This window comes from Schistocerca piceifrons, chromosome 1 (genome assembly GCF_021461385.2).
Source record: "Schistocerca piceifrons isolate TAMUIC-IGC-003096 chromosome 1, iqSchPice1.1, whole genome shotgun sequence".
Taxonomy (NCBI): domain Eukaryota; kingdom Metazoa; phylum Arthropoda; class Insecta; order Orthoptera; family Acrididae; genus Schistocerca; species Schistocerca piceifrons.
The window spans coordinates 113,728,854-113,739,419 of NC_060138.1; the positions used below are offsets into that span (position 1 = coordinate 113,728,854).

At 44.0% G+C, this 10,566-nt stretch overlaps 1 pseudogene; it reads right to left on the reverse strand.

Annotated features, from left to right (window-relative positions):
- Positions 1-3,121: 3,121 nt before the first annotated feature.
- LOC124726156 lies at positions 3,122-3,239 on the reverse strand (annotated as a pseudogene).
- Between the last annotated feature and the right edge of the window lie 7,327 nt (positions 3,240-10,566).

Here is a 10,566-nt window from a genome sequence, read left to right on the forward strand (position 1 = left end):
GTCATCTTCAAACCACTGTCTACGAGGTCATTGTTTCAGAAGGAAGAAGAGGTAACAGACGCTGAATGGGAAGTCTGAATTGTATGAAGCACCCGACAATAGTGGACAAATATTTCCCCTGGGAAACGCTGAACCTCATCCTTGGTAAGGGCAGTGGCCTGTCAGCAGGTGTGTATGACAACTAGCCCACATCGTCGACTCTGCACCGTACAACACTGTCTAAACATTCCTCCACTTATTTCTGTAGGCCCATTAATATGAGCAGCTGTAGATCCTTTAGCACGCCGAAATCAAATCACAGTACGCGCTTCGCATCTAATGGGAGCAACAGTGTTTTAAGTTGAATGAAAATAACGAGTTCCGAAAATATTCTACATAAACAATCCAAATGGGAATTTCCTAATTGCTGCCCTCTCTCGGAAAATTTGTGTACTCGAAAAAGTAATCGATCGCTTGCTAACGTGATACTTATGTTGGCTTTGTGCCAGACATAATTAACGTTATAGTGTTATTTAAGGTAGGTGGCGTTCAAAATACATTGTTATGACGTTGTCACTACAAGAACTGTCCACAGGCAAACATCAAACAGGCTCTGTTCTCTGCAGCTACAGAAATTCACTTTACATTTTAAATTCTCTATTCTCTACAAAAATTATGTAAAAAATATCTGAAATTTTCATATGGTATAGAACTACATAGTGCCTCTAAACACGTGAAAAATTTGCTCTTAATTTTATTTAGGGCTGGACTTAATTTGTTTGGAACAAAGAAAGGAAGAAAGATTGGGTTTAACGTCCCGTCGACATCGAGGTCATTAGAGGCGAAGCACAAGCTCGGATTGTGTCAAGGGTGAGAAAGGAAATCGGCCGTGCCCTTTCAAAGGAACCATCGCGGTAGTTGCCAGGAACGATTTAGGGAAATCACGGAAAACCTAAACCAGGATGGCCGGACTCGGGTTTCAACATACGTTCTCCCGAATACGAGTCCATTGTGCTAACCACTGCGCCATCTCGCTCGATGTTGTTTGAAACAGGTGAATTTTTGTGCCTGGAAAAGAAGTTCATGCCTGAGAAACAAGTTCACACTTAACACAACATATCTAACACTAGGATATCAACTGAAATTCGGGTTCCTATTTCCACTCACAAACATAATTTCCAAAAAAATCATATCGAATTACGTTTCTTAAACTCCGCAACAAATCTGAGGAATTACTTTTTCCAAACACCGCAATTGCCCCCCACGGCGACGCATAAGTTTGAAATTTGGCTCAAAGGTACCTACAACCTCACTCTGTAATGGTGCACAAGTATGGGGCCCTGCGACTCCACCTTCGAGCTCAACGAAGCTTCAAGCAGGACATTGGCGGCGCATGCGAAAAAAAGACCACAGCTGGGAAGTTCATGTGAGGCGTAAGGCAAGTTAACGATGTCACATTGACACTAAATTTCACTACAATACTGCCCAAGGCCACCGTGAATGTGTCACACGATCAGAAAGTAGTCACGACCCCTCTTACTCACGTTTCACCCCTTCTTTTGACGTCTCTGCGATGGAGGTCAGAACCGCGACACCCAGCGATTTTGTTATGGATGGATGAGGAGAACATTTCAGACATACTGCTTTTTGGAATAGGCACGGAAAGGTCTCAGGGGCTTGCATAAAGGGCCTCAATTAAATCACCTCTTACTCTGGGGCTTTGACTCCCATACATTTCGCAGTCGAAAACAGTTCCGAATGCGATGAGATACAAGATGATGTTCTCGAGCAATCTTTGACACTGCTGACATGCTCGGAAGTTTCAACACTTGTCTAAGGACAGTGCATCCCCATCGAAAGTAACTGCTGGGTGAAATAAATACGAAGAATAAAAATGCAGAACATCAATTATATTTGTTTCATTTAAAAAGCGTTAAGAGTTTTCACAAATTCGTAAGCGTTATTTTTCAGCGCGCCCTCGTATAAGCTTAGGAAAAAGGCTTTTTTTTCTTGTAAGCTTCTAAATATGAGGGTTGTCCAGAAAGTAAGATCCTATCAGTCGCGAAATGACTGGGAAAATACGGTAAAGCTTTGCACAGATATGTTGGGCAGTGTCTCCAGTATGCCCGTCGATCGTGTCGCGTCGCTCTTTTCAATTTTGAGCGAACAGTGAGCACGTAAAGATGCGTAGTGAATAGCGTCTTCCGCCAAGTACGAGGACCTGGTTAGAGATGTCGCCTGTGTCATGCGGCCCACACAACACAACTGTCGAGCAGTTCCTTCTTCAAGCCAATTCTCGACCGCACACTGCAGGGACAATGAAGACGCTCATGCAGCGTTTCCGATGAGAAGTGTTTAATCACCCACAATACAGTCCTTAATTGGCTCCCCCTGAGTCTCATCTCTGCTCACAAGAACCGCTGCCTGTGGAGACAAAATTTTTCCACATACAACGAACTGCAGACTAGTGCAGACAATTGGCCGAAAGCACAGGCGGCTGCTTTCAATGAAGAGGATACTGGAAATTTGATACAACACTATCACAAAACTCGAAGTTGGAACGGTGACTGTGTACAGAAGCAGGTGGAAGGTGTACCGAACTGTTGCAAATAAAACGTTTGTGGTTTCCACGTCGCGACCGATCGGAACTTACTTTCTGGACAATCGTCGTATGCATCTCGCAACAAGTTCAAATGTTCAAATGTGTGTGAATTCCTAATGGACCAGACTGCAGAGGTCATCGATCCCTAGACTTACACATTACTTAAACTAACTTATGCTAAGAACAACACACACACCCATCCCCGAAGGAGGATTCGAATCTCCTGGAGGAGTGGCTGCGTAATCCGAGACATGGTGCCTCAAGCCACGCGGCCACTCCGCGCGGCACGTAACAAGTTTAAAGTCTCAATCTGTTACAAAATCATGTAAAAATACTGAATTTCACGTATTGTATAGATCTCTCCGTCTACCGGGACCATCTGACCGCCGTGCCATCCGCAGTGGAGGATGCGGATAGGAGGGGCGTGGGGTCAGCTCACCGCTCTCCCGGTCGTTATGATGGCATTATTGACCGAAGGCGCTACTATTCGGTCGAGTAGCTCCTCAATTGGCATCACGAGGCTGAGTGCACAGCGAAAAATGGCAACAGCGCATGGCGGCCTGGATGGTCACCCATCCAAGTGCCGACCACGCCCGACAGCGCTTAACTTCGGTGTTCTCACGGGAACCGGTGTATTCACTGCGGCAAGGCCGTTGCATTGTATAGATCTCTATAATATAAAATCAGCGGGTTATGGAGCCCCTCAGGAAAATAGCGGGTAGGTCGGGGAAGAATGCCAGTGTGCACTCGGTGTGCTTGCCGGGGGGTCTCGTCCGTAATGTGGAGGAGGCCCTTCCGGCAGCTATTGAACGCACTGGGTGTGACCGGCTGCAGATAGTAGCACATGTCGGAACGAATGACGCCTGCCGCTTGGGTTCTGAGGCCATCCTTGGTTCCTTCCGGCGGCTGGCTGATTTGGTGAAGACAACCAGCATCGCACGCGGAGTGCAAGCTGAGCTTAATATCTGCAGCATAGTGCCCAGAGTCGATCGCGGTCCTCTGGTTTGGAGCCGTGTGGAGGGTCTAAACCAGAGGCTCAGACGACTCTGCGACTATAATGGTTGCAAATTCATCGACCTCCGTTATTGGGTGGAGAACTGTAGGGCCCCCCTAGACAGGTCAGGCGTGCACTACACACCGGAAGCAGCTACTAGGGTAGCAGAGTACGTGTGGCGTGCACACGGGGGTTTTTTAGGTTAGAGGGACCCCCCCTTGGGCGAAACGATAAAATACCTGACGGCTTACCAGAGAGGACATTATCATCGTTTATAAAGAATGTCCGTCCTCGGAGACCAAAAACAGGAAAAGTTAACGTAATATTGGTAAACTGCAGGAGTATCCAGGGCAAGGTTCCTGAATTAGTATCTCTTATTGAAGGAAATAGTGCGCATATAGTATTAGGAACGGAAAGTTGGTTAAAACCGGAAGTGAACAGTAACGAAATCCTAGACACAGAATGGAATATATACCGCAAGGATAGGATAAACGCCAATGGTGGAGGAGTATTTATAGCAGTAAAGAATTCAATAATATCCAGTGAAGTTATTAGCGAATGCGAATGTGAAATAATCTGGGTTAAGTTAAGTATCAAAGGTGGGTCAGATATGATAGTCGGATGCTTCTATAGACCACCTGCATCAGCAACCGTAGTAGTTGAGCGCCTCAGAGAGAACCTGCAGAACGTCGTGAAGAAGTTTCGTGATCATACTATTGTAATAGGGGGAGACTTCAATCTACCAGGTATAGAATGGGATAGTCACACAATCAGAACTGGAGCCAGGGACAGAGACTCTTGTGACATTATCCTGACTGCCTTGTCCGAGAATTACTTCGAGCAGATAGTTAGAGAACCAACTCGTGAAGCTAACGTTTTAGACCTCATAGCAACAAATAGACCGGAACTTTTCGACTCCGTGAATGTAGAAGAGGGTATCAGTGATCATAAGTCAGTGGTTGCATCAATGACTACAAGTGTAATAAGAAATGCCAAGAAAGGAAGGAAAATATATTTGCTTAACAAGAGTGATAGGGCACAAATCGCAGAATATCTGAGTGACCACCATCAAACGTTCATTTCTGAGGAAGAGGATGTGGAACATAAATGGAAAAAATTCAGAAACATCGTCCAGTACGCCTTAGATAAGTTCGTACCGACTAAGGTCCAAAGCGAGGGGAAAGATCCACCGTGGTATAACAATCATGTACGAAAGGTACTACGGAAACAAAGAAAGCTTCATCATAGGTTTAAGAGTAGTCGAATCATAGCTGATAAGGAAAAGCTGAACGAAGCGAAAAAGAGCGTAAAGAGAGCAATGAGAGAAGCATTCAACGAATTCGAACATAAAACATTGGCAAACAATCTAAACAAGAACCCTAAAAAGTTTTGGTCATATGTAAAATCGGTAAGCGGATCTAAATCCCCTATTCAGTCACTCGTTGACCACGATGGCACCGAAACAGAGGACGACCGAAGAAAGGCAGAAATACTGAATTCAGTGTTCCGAAACTGTTTCACTGCGGAAAATCGTAACACGGTCCCTGACTTCAGCCGTCGCACGGACGCCAAAATGGAAAATATTGAAATAAACGATATCGGAATTGAAAAACAACTGCTATCACTTAGTAGCGGAAAAGCATCCGGACCAGACGAGATACCCTTAAGATTCTACAGTGATTATGCTAAAGAACTTGCCCCCTTTCTATCAGCAATTTATCGTAGATCGCTGGAAGAACGTAAAGTACCTAGCGACTGGAAGAAAGCGCAGGTCGTTCCCATTTTCAAGAAAGGTCATAAATCAGATGCGAATAATTATAGGCCTATTTCGCTTACGTCAATCTGTTGTAGAATAATGGAACATGTTTTGTGTTCTCGTATTATGACGTTCTTAGATAATACAAATCTCCTTCATCATAACCAACATGGATTCCGCAAACAGAGATCATGTGAAACTCAGCTCGCCCTATTTGCCCAAGAAATTCACAGTGCCGTAGACACTGGCGAGCAGATTGATGCCGTATTCCTGGACTTCAGGAAGGCATTTGATACGGTTCCGCACTTACGTTTAGTGAAAAAAATACGAGCTTACGGAATATCGGACCAGGTTTGTGACTGGATTCAGGATTTCCTAGAAGAAAGAACACAACATGTCATTCTTAACGGTTCAAAATCTGCAGATGTAGAGGTAATTTCGGGAGTACCGCAGGGAAGCGTGATAGGACCTTTATTGTTTACAATATACATAAATGACTTAGTTGACAACATCGGTAGCTCCGTGAGGCTATTTGCAGATGACACGGTTGTCTACAAGAAAGTAGCAACATCAGAAGACTCGTACGTACTCCAGGAGGACCTGCAGAGGATTAATGCATGGTGCGACAGCTGGCAGCTTTCCCTAAACGTAGATAAATGTAATATAATGCGCATACATAGGGGCAGAAATCCATTCCAGTACGATTATGCCATAGGTGGTAAATCATTGGAAGCGGTAACGACCGTAAAATACTTAGGAGTTACTATCCGGAGCGATCTGAAGTGGAATGATCACATAAAACAAATAGTGGGAAAAGCAGGCGCCAGGTTGAGATTCATAGGAAGAATTCTAAGAAAATGTGACTCATCGACGAAAGAAGTAGCTTACAAAACGCTTGTTCGTCCGATTCTTGAGTATTGCTCATCAGTATGGGACCCTTACCAGGTTGGATTAATAGAAGAGATAGACATGATCCAGCGAAAAGCAGCGCGATTCGTCATAGGGACATTTAGTCAGCGCGAGAGCGTTACGGAGATGCTGAACAAGCTCCAGTGGCGGACACTTCAAGAAAGGCGTTACGCAATACGGAGAGGTTTATTATCGAAATTACGAGAGAGCACATTCCGGGAAGAGATGGGCAACATATTACTACCGCCCACATATATCTCGCGTAATGATCACAACGAAAAGATCCGAGAAATTAGAGCAAATACGGAGACTTACAAGCAGTCGTTCTTTCCACGCACAATTCGTGAATGGAACAGGGAAGGGGGGATCAGATAGTGGTACAATAAGTACCCTCCGCCACACACCGTAAGGTGGCTCGCGGAGTATAGATGTAGATGTAGAATTTGAATTGGGACTGGGTGTGTGCTTTTTCTTGAAACACACAAAATTTTCGGACCGAGGAAAGTATTCCATATGTGATCTCGCAGACACAATGCTTTGGGCAGCGGAAGTGGCAAACCATGGGAGCCGACAACCGCTAGCACTGTTACCTTTGTTGTGTTACCGGCGGGTGCAGTCCAGCCGCTCGCTGTCAAATGCCAATTAATTTAATCCGGACTACTGCAGCAACTAAATAGCCTCATCATGCCTACATAAACACTCAACGCAATGCTAAATATTCTACACGCGTGCCAATGTGCGCGCTACAGACATGTGCGACCGAATGGCGCTGTCAGCCGGTGCGTCATGCTACTACGCATCACCCCACAATCCGCCTACTACTGTGTACATCCTTCTAATAGAGCCGCCATAATAATACACACTGGAAAGGATTAACTAAAAGAAGAGAATGATAGGGCATAACATTCAGCTATAGAGGAAGCCACAAATGTCAAAGACTGTATATTTATACATCATCGAGGACAATTAGAGTACTAAACCCACAATATAAAAAGGCCCTTTTGCAGAGGATGCCTGGAACGTAAGCACGCGATCGCCTCCTAGTGCAATGGTTGCTTTCGGTGGGACGAGAGGTGTAGGGGAAACGAGGCCCGCCTTTTTCTTGCAGAGCAGGCAGCTTACTCGAATCAACATTGCGTTCACAGTGGCTACTTGCTACAAGGTGTTGCTCAGTTCGGGAAAAAAAATGGTATCTCTTTTAGAGGTTTCTAATTCACTCAAGACTTATTGTTGCAACAGTGCATGTGGTGTACATGAAATGATTATGTTTAATAATCAATAGCAAAAGCGGTTCATAGGTGCCAGGTATCGATCCATGTGGAAACGCCCAAATTTGTACGTGGTGTACCCTCCACAGGCAGTAATGCAGGCAATGACTGTAGATCGTGCAGATGGCGAATGTTGTTGAGCCGTGCTCACTCCGAACTATGCTTTTACTTGAACTTGGCCGTCTACCTGTGTTTGGTTTCCCACTGTTGTTGCGGTTATGCTGTGGTTCTTCCTCCTTCTACATGTGACTTTGCACCGTGTACCATCCTTGGTCTTGTGCATGTAGTTGCCGGCTAGGGTGTCTGTGGGCAGTCAGTCGTTTGGTGCGGACCAGGGAGGATATCTCTGTGCGGTGCAGTCGGCTGGGTCTGCTGGCGGTCCCTGCGCAGTGTCGGAGCGTGTGTGGAACTGTCCGATCGCTACAAGCTTCGTGGCACACCGACCCAGGACGTCAAAGTTGAGTTATCGGCAGTGGTTGCAGCCCAGTTGGAATCCTAGTCGTTTAGCTGGGATCTAACGCGTGTCGAGTCATGTGTATGGGCCCAGTTAGTACTCACAGTTTCGTTCTAAGTAGACGAACGGTGCAAGTTAGTCACCCTCTCTGTGGAAAGACATGGTCTTTTCGTGGGTACGACTGCTTTGAAGTCAGTATATCAGTGTCGACAGTGTTATCTGAATAAAGTCAGAAGTTATAAAACACTCACAGTGTGTCATTTCAGCACTTATTCCAAGCCTTACTTTCTGTAATAAGTAAACTTCTAAAACACAGTCAGGTCAAGTCTCCCTCTCGGGCCAATCGACTATTTTCTTTCTTCCCGAGCCCTGTCGCTCAATCTCAAGCAACACTCAAGTCTGGGACGAGACAGTTTCGTACGTTACTCTCTGTAGCCTAATTGTGGTTAGTGTGATGCTTTGGTTACGTTTAAATTTGCATTGAAACTCTCTTTTCTTTCGTAATAATTTTGTAATATGGGTGTCGAAACACAGCGGTTGTTTCCAATGCCTCACAACTTTTTCCGACACGCTACGGCGTTTGTGCAATAATCTTTAGCTTTATTCATCGACGCTCAACATTTCGATCCCGAAGTCAAATTTTTCATGTTCACCGCTCAAGTGGCCTGAAATCTGGTTTTTGTTGCTGTTGCTAATCTACTTATCTTTATATTCCTATTTACGGACGAATTCAGTGATGCTGTAAAAACCTTATGATCGCTGATTTCCTGTTCTACTCTGAGTCAAAAAGATCTGGCCTGTTGGTGACCATATCTGTCTAACATGTTACCTTCATGAGCCGTTTTTCTGATCATGTACTGAAGGTAATTTTTGGATACGACATTTTGAACAATTTATCACGATTCCCTGTCTCACAAAGCCGCCTTCGTCGCATGAGTCTCTCAGTCTATTGGTGGTAAGTAGAATTCTCTATGCAGTACAACATGATCAGGAAGTCTACAAGGAATCTTCTCCACGTTTTCCTTCAAAAGGTCCGCCACTACTGTTCCTGAGGCAGTGGGTCGATGAAAGCGTCGAATGATCATATTCGATTCTCCTTCAGCACCTATCTTCACCCAGATATTTCTCATTCGGAATTTGCACTAACCTCGGAACATATTAATGTCTTTGTTAAAGCTACAGATAAACAGGCCTCCACCGCCGACATCCAACATATGCCTGCGAGATACAGTCTAATTGTAATTTAGAACTTCGCTGCTTCAGCCAGCTTCCTGAGTCTAGTACTATGTGGGCATTGCTACCGTTTATAAGCGAGACTAGTTCTAGGACCTTTCCATGCGCTCTCCTAGTTAACTAATACTGTATTAACAAATTTTTCTCCATCTGCTATAATGAAAGCTACTCTCTTAAATTAATGGGATTCTTCTTTGTCTGAAATCACAACGTATCGTATCGGGCCTATGAAGGGATCTCTGTACCCTAAAACATCTGTATAACACAACAATACAGTCCTTTGTAATTATTTCCTTTTGCATTTTCGATATTATATTGAGATTATAAATGTACATATTTTATCATTTTCTTTTCAATACTAATTATTTGAAGGACTGTAAAGTAATTACTACAAACTATATTAAGACATTGTTGTAAAGAATTTGGTAGTCACGCTGGTAAGCAATAACTCTCTAACCTAAAATAGTGTGGGTATGGTACTAAAATCTTTGGTACACGAGGGCGCAAACAGAGAGAAGAGACACAAGTTAACAATATATGAGGTCGGGCGTGATAAACTGTGTAAGTGCGTGCAAAATATACATAGTATTAGGGCTATAAGTGCAGATATTTTACTAGTGGCTGAGGGCAGTGTACTGACCAAAATTACATCAGTATTTACTTCATTTGCAGACTAATAATTATAGGTATTAGGAATAGTATGTTTTTAGGTTCGTTAGGGCCTCCGAGTACGTATGGCAAGAGCATACCGTTAATGTTTATTATCCCCTGGGCAGCAGGTCGGATTTTGAAGTATGGACGCAAAACAGTAGTCTTAACGGCAGGCGAAGTCCACTTAGTGATGCAGTTACAACCGTACTGAAAACTAAGATGTTAGATGCAGAGAAAAAAAATACTAACCCACTTCAGTACTACGGTACCAATGATCACAGTACCTGCTCCTATACCTCTAACGCCCTGTACGTGTTAACTTTGCAGTGATAAAATGCTAGGCAAGGCACTGTGAAGATAACGAACAGTCAGTGGCGTGGAACACAGTACAATATTTATTTGAGGAGCGTTTCAAGAATATTAATGGAAGAAGAGTACTGAGTGGCCAAGATTATTAAATTTTGCTCGTGAATGAAAGAAGAGCATTTGCCTAATAATTGTTGTCGTCAAACCATTATGTAGTGCCTACAGTAACTCCACCTCAAAGTAACACTGTGCTATTTCAGAAGTTTAGAAATGTAACAGACTTGTTAGCGTAGTAGAATCAGTTTTTTTCAACTGGAATTCTTTTCCTAAGTCATTACTACCAACAGTAGGAACCTGTTCCTATCATTACAATAACCGGTCGTCACGTTATTAACACAGATACAGTCAAATATA